We start from the raw sequence: 8326 nt of genomic DNA, 5'->3' as shown, positions 1-8326 counted from the left end.
AGTAAAAACTAGGGGCTGTTAGATAAAGAAACAATTATGTTAGTTTAACGAGTGTGGAAAAGTGGTGGTAGGAGTTGCGGAATTGTCCCTAAGCAATTGACTACGTTACTAGACCGATAGCAAGTTTTATGTGGGAGAGGCCACTTCTAGCATGTCATCCCATACTTGGAATTCTATGCACGTACGATTGGAACTATTAGCAAGCATATGCAACTACTAACGTTCATTAAGGTAAAAACCAACCATAGCAATGAGATATATTGGTCCCCCTTCAATCCCGTATGCATCAATTTCTATGCTAGGATGAAGCTTCTGTCACCCTTGCCCTCCAATACACACTCCTATCAACATACTACGAACCCTATGGTGTGATCCACGCGCGCGCTCATATGATGGGCACCAAAGGACAGCAATATAACCACAAGCAAATTAAACCAATCATAGCAATTCATCAATCACCGATAGGACAACAAAAATCTACTCAGACATCATAGGATGGCAACACATCATTGGATAATAATATGAAGCATAAAGCACCATGTTCAAGTAGAGGGTACAGCGGGTTGCGGGAGAGTGGACCACTGAATATAGATGGGGGAAGGTGATGGAGGTGTTGGTGAAGATGACAGAGGTGTTGGTGTAGATCGCCGTCACATGATAATGTCCCGGGCGGCGTTCTGGCGCCGCCGGGAGAGAGGGGGAGAGAGTCCCCCTTCTTCTATTCTTCTTCCTTGACCTCCTCCCGGGAGAAGGGTTTCCCCTCTGGTCCATGGTCTCCATGGCGGCGGAGGGGCGAGAGCCCCTCCTAGATTGGATCTCTCTCTCTGTGTCCTACTGTTTCTGCGCTCTGAGATTCTGCCTTTCATTCCCGAAGATCCGTAACTCCGATTGAGGTGTCCTTTTAACATGATTTTCATCTAGATATTATCTTTATTGTGGCTAAAGAAGGGCCCCAACCGCCTTAGGGATTGGTCACAAGCCTGCCAGGCGCGCCTGGGGGGTAGGGTGTGATACGTCCCAAACGTATCTATAATTTTTGATTGTTTCATGCTGTTATCTTGTCAAGTTTGGATGTTTTATATACCTTTTATATCTTTTTTGGGACTAACTTATTAATTCAGTGCTAAGTGCCAGTTCCTGTTTTTCTGTGTTTTTGACTCTTTTCAGATCTGATTTTGGAACGGAGTCCAAACGGAATAAAATCCCCGAAATAAATTTTTCCACAACAGAAGAAGATCGGGGGACTTGAGGGCCAAGGCAGGAGGCCCACAAGGAGCCCACAAGCCCTGTTGCCGCGGCCAGGGGGACCCACGGCAACCAGGCTTGTGGCCTCCTTGGCGCTCCCCTGCCCTAGCTCTTTGGCCTATGAATTCCCTAAAATCGCAGAAAAAATCAGGGCATCCACGAAAACACTTTTCCGCTACCGCAAGCTTCCGTTTCCGCGAGATCTCATCTGGAGACCCTTCCCGGTGCCCTGCCGGAGGGGACTTTGGAGTTGGAGGGCTTCTACATCAACATCATCGTCTCTCCAATGACTCGTGAGTAGTCCACTTTAGACCTATGGGTCCGTAGTTAGTAGCTAGATGGCTTCTTCTCTCTCTTGGATCTTCAATACAAAGTTCTCCATGATCTTCATGGAGATCTATCCGATGTAATCCTCTTTGGCGGTGTGTTTGTCGAGATCCCGAATTGTGGATTTGTGATCAGATTATCTATGAATTATATTTGAGTCTTTGCTCATTTCTTATATGCATGATTTGATATGCTTGTAAGTCTCTCCGAGTCTTGGGTTTTGTTTGGCCAACTAGATCTATGATTCTTGCAATGGGAGAAGTGCTTGGTTTTGGGTTCATACCGTGCGGTGACCTTCCCTAGTGACAGAAGGGGCAGCAAGGCACGCATCGTGTTGTTGACATCAAGGGTAACAATATGGGCTTTTATCATAGATTTGAGATTGTCCATCTACATCATGTCATCTTGCTTAAAGCGTTACTCTGTTCTTATGAACTTAATACACTAGATGCATGCTGGATAGCGGTCGATGTGTGGAGTAATAGTAGTAGATGCAGAAAGTATTGGTCTACTTGTTTTGGACGTGATGCCTATAGATATGATCATTGCCATAGATAACGTCATGACTTTGCGCGGTTCTATCAATTGCTCGATAGTAATTCGTTCACCCACCGTCTACTTGCTTTCATTAGAGAAGCCACTAGTGAACACTACGGCCCCGGGGTCTATTCACAACTATCGTCTCCACTTTCACTTTTACTTTGCTTTGTTTACTTTCTGCTTTCAGTTATCACTTTGCAAACAATCTATAAGGGATTGACAACCCCTTCATAGCGTTGGGTGCAAGCTCTTTGTGTTTGTGCAGGTACTTGTGACTTGACGCGATCCTCCTACTGGATCGATACCTTGGTTCTCAAACTGAGGGAAATACTTACCATTGCTGTGCTACATCACCCTTTCCTATTCAAGGGAACACCAACACAAGGTTCCAAGGCCGCGGGGAAATCCTTTGCATATTTGCCAAGGAAGTCCCAATAGGCGTAGCCCGTAGCAGAAGGATTCCTGGCACCGTTGCCAGGGAAGGTCTGTTGTCGCAGTAGAAGGGCGCGCCTCCTGGGCTTGTGACCCCCTCGGGCATCGTTTCGCGTTGATTCTTCTCTCCCAGAATCATAAATATTCCATTAAAAATCCCCGTAAGTTTTTTATTGCGTTTGTACTTCGTTTGGTATGGATATACTACGAAAAAAAAACATGCAACAAACAGGAACTGGCACTGGGCACTGGATCAATATGTTAGTCCCAAAAATAGTATAAAAAGTTGCCAAAAGTATATGAAAGTTGTAGAATATTGGCATGAAACAATCAAAAATTATAGATACGATGGAGACGTATCAACATCCCCAAGCTTTATTCCTGTTGGTCCTCGAGTAGGTAAATGATAAAAAAGATAATTTTTGATGTGGAATGCAACCTAGCATAATCTTGATCATATAATCTAATCATGGCATGAATACTAAAACACGAGTGATTCGAAGCAATAGTCTATCATTTGTCATAAAGACAATAATATTTCAAGCATACTAACAAAGCAATCATGTCTGCTCAAAATATCATGGCCAAAGAAAGTTATCCCTACAAAATCATATAGTCTGGCTATGCTCCATCTTCCCCACACAATGCATGTAAATTATGCAGAACCCCGGTTTTAGCCAAGCAATTGTTTCATACTTTAGTGTTCTCAAACTTTTTCAACTTTCATGCAATACATGAGCGTGAGCGATGGACATAGCACTATAGGTGGAATAGAATATGGTGGTTGTGGTGAAGACAAAAAGGAGGAGATAGTCTCACATCAACTAGGCGTATCAACGGGCTATGGAGATGCCCACCAATAGATATCAATGTGAGTGAGTAGGGATTGCCATGCAACAGATGCACAAGACCTATAAGTGTATGAAAGTTCAAAAAGAAACTAGTGGGTGTGCATCCAACTCGCTTGCTCACGAAGACCTAGGGCAATTTGAGGAAGCCCATCATTGGAATATACAAGCCAAGTTCTATAATGAAAATTTCCCACTAGTATATGAAAGTGACAACATAGGAGACTCTCTATCATGAAGATCATGGTGTTTCAAGCACAAGTGTGGTAAAGGATAGTAGCAGACCCAGATGGGACAATGCTCTAATAATGATGATCATCACACTTTTATTTACTTACAACTTGATATTTAGAACAAAATATGACTCTATATGAAAGCCTCCGGCGGTGTATCGGGATGTGCAATGATCTAGCGTAGCAATGACATAAAAACGGACAAGCCATGAAAACATCATGCTAGCTATCTTACGATCATGCAAAGCAATATGACAATGATGGTGCGTGTCATAATAAAGAGAACGATGGAAGTTGCATGGCAATATATCTCGGAATGGCTATGGAAATGCCATAATAGGTAGGTATGGTGGCTGTTTTGAGGAAGGGTATATGGTGGGTGTAATGCACCGGCAAAAGTTGCGCGGTACTAGAGAGGCTAGAAATGGTGGAAGGGTGAGAGTGCGTATAATCCATGGACTCAACATTAGTCATAAAGAACTCACATACTTATTGCAGAAGTCTATTAGTCATCGAAACAAGGTACTACACGCATGCTCCTAGGGGAAGGGTTGGTAGGAGTTAACCATCGCGCGATCCTGACCTCCACACAAAGGATGACAATCAATAAATAAATCATGCTCTGACTTCGTCACATAACGGTTCACCATACGTGCATGCTACGGGAATCACAAACCTTAACACAAGTATTTCTACGAATACACAATTACTCACTATCATGACTCTAATATCACATCTTCAGCTCGCAAAACTATTGCAAGGAATCAAGCATATCATATTCAGTGATCTAGAAGTTTTATGTAGGATTTTATGAGTAACCATGTGAATGACCAACTCCTGTTAACTCTCTAAATAGATATAAGTGAAGCATGAGAGTTTAATTCTTTCTACAAAAGATATGCCCCGCTCTAACAAATATAAGTGAAGCAAAAGACCATTCTACAAATGGCGGTTTTTTATGTGTAGGGAAACATGCAATCCAAACTTCAAATGATATAAGTGAATCACATGAAGCATTCTATAAAGCCATACTCAAAAGATATAAGTGAAGTGCAAAGAGCATTCTAAAAATCGACCAAGGACTATCTCATACCAGCATGGTGCATAAAAGAAAAAGGGAAAATAAACACAAAAGACGCTCCAAGCATTTGCACATATCATGTGACGAATAAAAATATAGCTTTGAGTAAAATTACCGATAGATTGTAGACGAAAGAGGGGATGCCTTCCGGGGCATCCCCAAGCTTAGACGCTTGAGTCTTCCTTGAATATTACCTTGGGGTGCCTTGGGCATCCCCAGGCTTAGGCTCTTTCCTCTCCTTATTCCTTCATCCATTGTGGTCTCATCCAAAACTTGAAAACTTCAATCACACCAAACTCAACAAAACCTTCGTGAGATCCGTTAGTATAATAAAGTAAATCACCACTTTAAGTACTGTTGTGAACTCATTCCAAATTCATATTAGCATTATATCTACTGTAATCCAACTTCACCATGGTTCATACCCCCCGATACTACCCATAGATTCATAAAAATAAAAGAACAATGGAATCTTCTATCTGGTCAGAGCGAAGCAGGTCCAGGCAGGTGGTGTGACGGCGGCCAACATTGTCCCGCCGCCCCATCCCCTTCGTCGGCGGCGGCCTCCCAAGTGGCTGGGGGCCGTCTCTCTACTTGCCCCGTTCAGCGCGGAGCGGGGCAGACTAGGCAGAGGAATGTGACGGCAAGGATCCGACGGTGTAGTCCGACGACGAGGGTAGGGTTGAGCTACCCATCTTCGTGGCACCGTCGCAGCTCAGGATCTTCCTCTCCGCGGCGCGACCCGCTCGTCGGCGGCCGGGGAAGGAGCTTCGCCGGAGGACCCCGGCGTCCCAGCAGAGGTGCCCCCTCCCGGTGGTCCGCCCCCGTCCCGCTTTAGTCTGGCGTGGCGTGCCGCCCGGGTTATCCCCGTGGTGTCCGCCGGGGCTGGGGCTCGCGTGGCCCGGCCAGGCGCTGGTCCCCTGCTGCCTTGGGCGGCGGCGGCGTCGATGCGGGAGATGGGAGCTCCCCCTGGGGTGCTCCCTCCCCTGTGCCCTAGCCGGGCGGGCCGACTACCGGGCGAGCGGGTCGCCAGCCCCCCGGTTGGGCCGCCGTGGGCCCAATCTCGGCCCATTTCGGCTGCCGAGGTGGCTGGCGCGGACCGCCGTGCCTCACGGGTCCTGGCTGTGGTCAACCAGAGGTGGGCCTTGGCCCACCGAGACATGGTGCCGGGGGCGCGACGCGGCCCAATGGCCGTTCGGCCTGCCAAGGGAGGGGGAAGTAGGGTTTTCCCAGCCCTAGCCCCCCGTCCGCCGCAATCTCCCCTCCCATTTCTTCCGCGCGCCTCCCTGCGCTCCCCCGCGTCGCTCCCGCTGCCCCCTTGCGCCGCATCGGACAGAACCGTGCTTTCCCCGCACCGTTCCCGCTGCGCTTGTCGGTCTCGGTCCCTGCTGCTCCACTTCTGCCGGTCGGGCCGCTGCGTGCCGACGCCTCTTCCCGGCCTCCTTGCTCTCCCCCGTCGGCCCTGCGACTGCCGGCACCGGCTCCTCCAGGCCGGCCCTAAGGCCCGCCTCCCCTCCTCCGGTTTGCACCTACAGGGAGGTTCTCATGGCTCGCCTCGCTGGTGACGGCCAGGCCCGGCCAAAAAGGGCGTCCTCGGCTGACCAGAGAACCCGGCTCACGCCTTCTGCCCGTGGTCACACCCTGGACGAGGGTGCCGGCACCGGCCCGTCGCGCTCTGGGCGTGGTGGCTCTGACCGGACGGGGAGGTCGCTAGAGTACTACGCTGGCAACCCCCTTTCGCCGCCCTCCGCCGCCTCGTGATCCAGAGAGGGACCACCGCTTGCCTCTCCCGACATTGAGCGAGAAGCTGCTCTGCGTGCTGAGTTGGTGGCGCGCCCGCCTCCTCCTCCCCGGTCTCGAGACGAGCCTGCCCCTCGCGATCCGCCGGCTCGACCCCCTCCTCCCCGGCCCTCGGCGTCGGCTTGGCGGAGGGATCACCAGGACCATCACCGGTAGGAGCGGCGGGGCGGCCCACCTCTGCAGCGTGGTGCCGATGACCGCCGCTCAGACCGGCGTTCCTCTCAGGCGGAGGGTGCAGACTGGCACCAGGACGACGGGCCCTCTAGGCGCGCATCCCCGGTGCTCCTACCAGTTGCTCCCCCGGCCGCCCTGGCTCTAGCAAAGAAGAAGAAGAAGTCGAAGAAGAAGAAGGCGGCTGGTGCGACCCCGGTGGGCGATGGTTGCCCGAATCCATCGAGGGTTCCTAAGCAGGAGGCTCCGGACCCCCCCCCCCCCCCAGCTCGGGGTAGTCGCCAACGCTCTCGTGAGGATACGATGTGCATCAACTGCGGGTGCACAAGACACTACCGCTCGGAGTGTGAGGCCCCCCCACGATGCCCCACGACTCTGGCCTACCTTGGGTATGGTACTGAGAGGGGGAGCTTCTACTTCGTGGATGCCGAGATTGAGGAGGAGGTAGTTCGGCCACACCTGGCGACTGTCACCCTGGCACCCGAGCATGCCACCCTAGCTGGGTTGGTGATCTCGGCCGATCTCATCCGGCAGGAGCTTGCGGCCTACATTGGCGACTTTTGGGACTCCGCGTTCGCTTGGGAGGTGACTGAGACGGCCCACCTCGTCTTCTCGGTCCCTTTCCCCTCGGTCGAGCTCCTCTGGGTCTGCTCTCATGACTTCATCTGTTGTCCCATCAACAAGTTCATGATTTCCATCAAGACAGCGACAGCGTAACCTGACCCCGTGCCGCCTTTGGAGAAGGTGTGGGTCCTCGTCTATGGCCTCCCGAGGGGAGGCAGTGCGACTTCGTGGGGTGGCAAACTCACTCACATCCTGAAAGCCATCTCTGAGCCTGTGGGCAAGCTGATCACCGCCGACCTGGCATCTTTTGAGGACGGTGGCCCCGCCCGCATTGAGATCCTCTGCCCGGCTCTTGCTGAGATCGATGGTCTATCTTTGGTCTTCTACTTTGGCTCCAAAGGTAGGCGCCTCACCTTTGAGCTCGAGTCCCCGGCTCCGGTGGACCCTTTGGATTTGGACCCTGATGATCCGGTTCCTAGCGACGGGGGGCTCGACGACGACGGGGGCTCCTCGGAGGAGGGTTCGTCTTTTGAGGGGGATGATACTGCTGGAGGGGCTCAGCCCGAGTCGTCTGATGCTGGGCGGATCCCCGCCACTTCGGCCGCTGGACCGACGGGTCACGCAGGGGATACTCCAGTGGTGGCGCTAGTGTTGTTGTCTGCGGTAGACACTGGGTTGCCTCCCCTTGTCTTTGATGGTCGAGTGGTCGCCGCCGAGGAGGAGGTGAGTGTGGTCATGGAGGTGTGCCCTGCCTCATCCCCACACTCGCCCGGGGTGGTCTGCTACTCGCGTTCTCCGGGGTCCCCCCTTCCGCAATCTTGGGGTCCCCGGACCAGCCCCCCCGATCGTCGACCACGGCTGCCTCTCGGAGCCCCCCCCCCCCCCCGCGCCCCATTCCTGGCCACGGGAGGGCTCCTCCCCCATGTTGGCTGCACGACAGAGTGCCCGGATCAGCCAGTCCTGGATCCTTCAGGATGGCCGCATCCCGACGATCCCTGAGCTGGTAGCCCGTCGTGCCGCGGCCCGTGACCTGTTCCCGGGTACGTCGCCCCCTCCCTGCCTCTCAATCTGGTTCTTGCTTTTCT

This window comes from Hordeum vulgare, chromosome 7H (assembly GCF_904849725.1).
Source record: "Hordeum vulgare subsp. vulgare chromosome 7H, MorexV3_pseudomolecules_assembly, whole genome shotgun sequence".
In the NCBI taxonomy this organism is placed as follows: domain Eukaryota; kingdom Viridiplantae; phylum Streptophyta; class Magnoliopsida; order Poales; family Poaceae; genus Hordeum; species Hordeum vulgare.
This window is presented reverse-complemented; position numbering follows the sequence as displayed.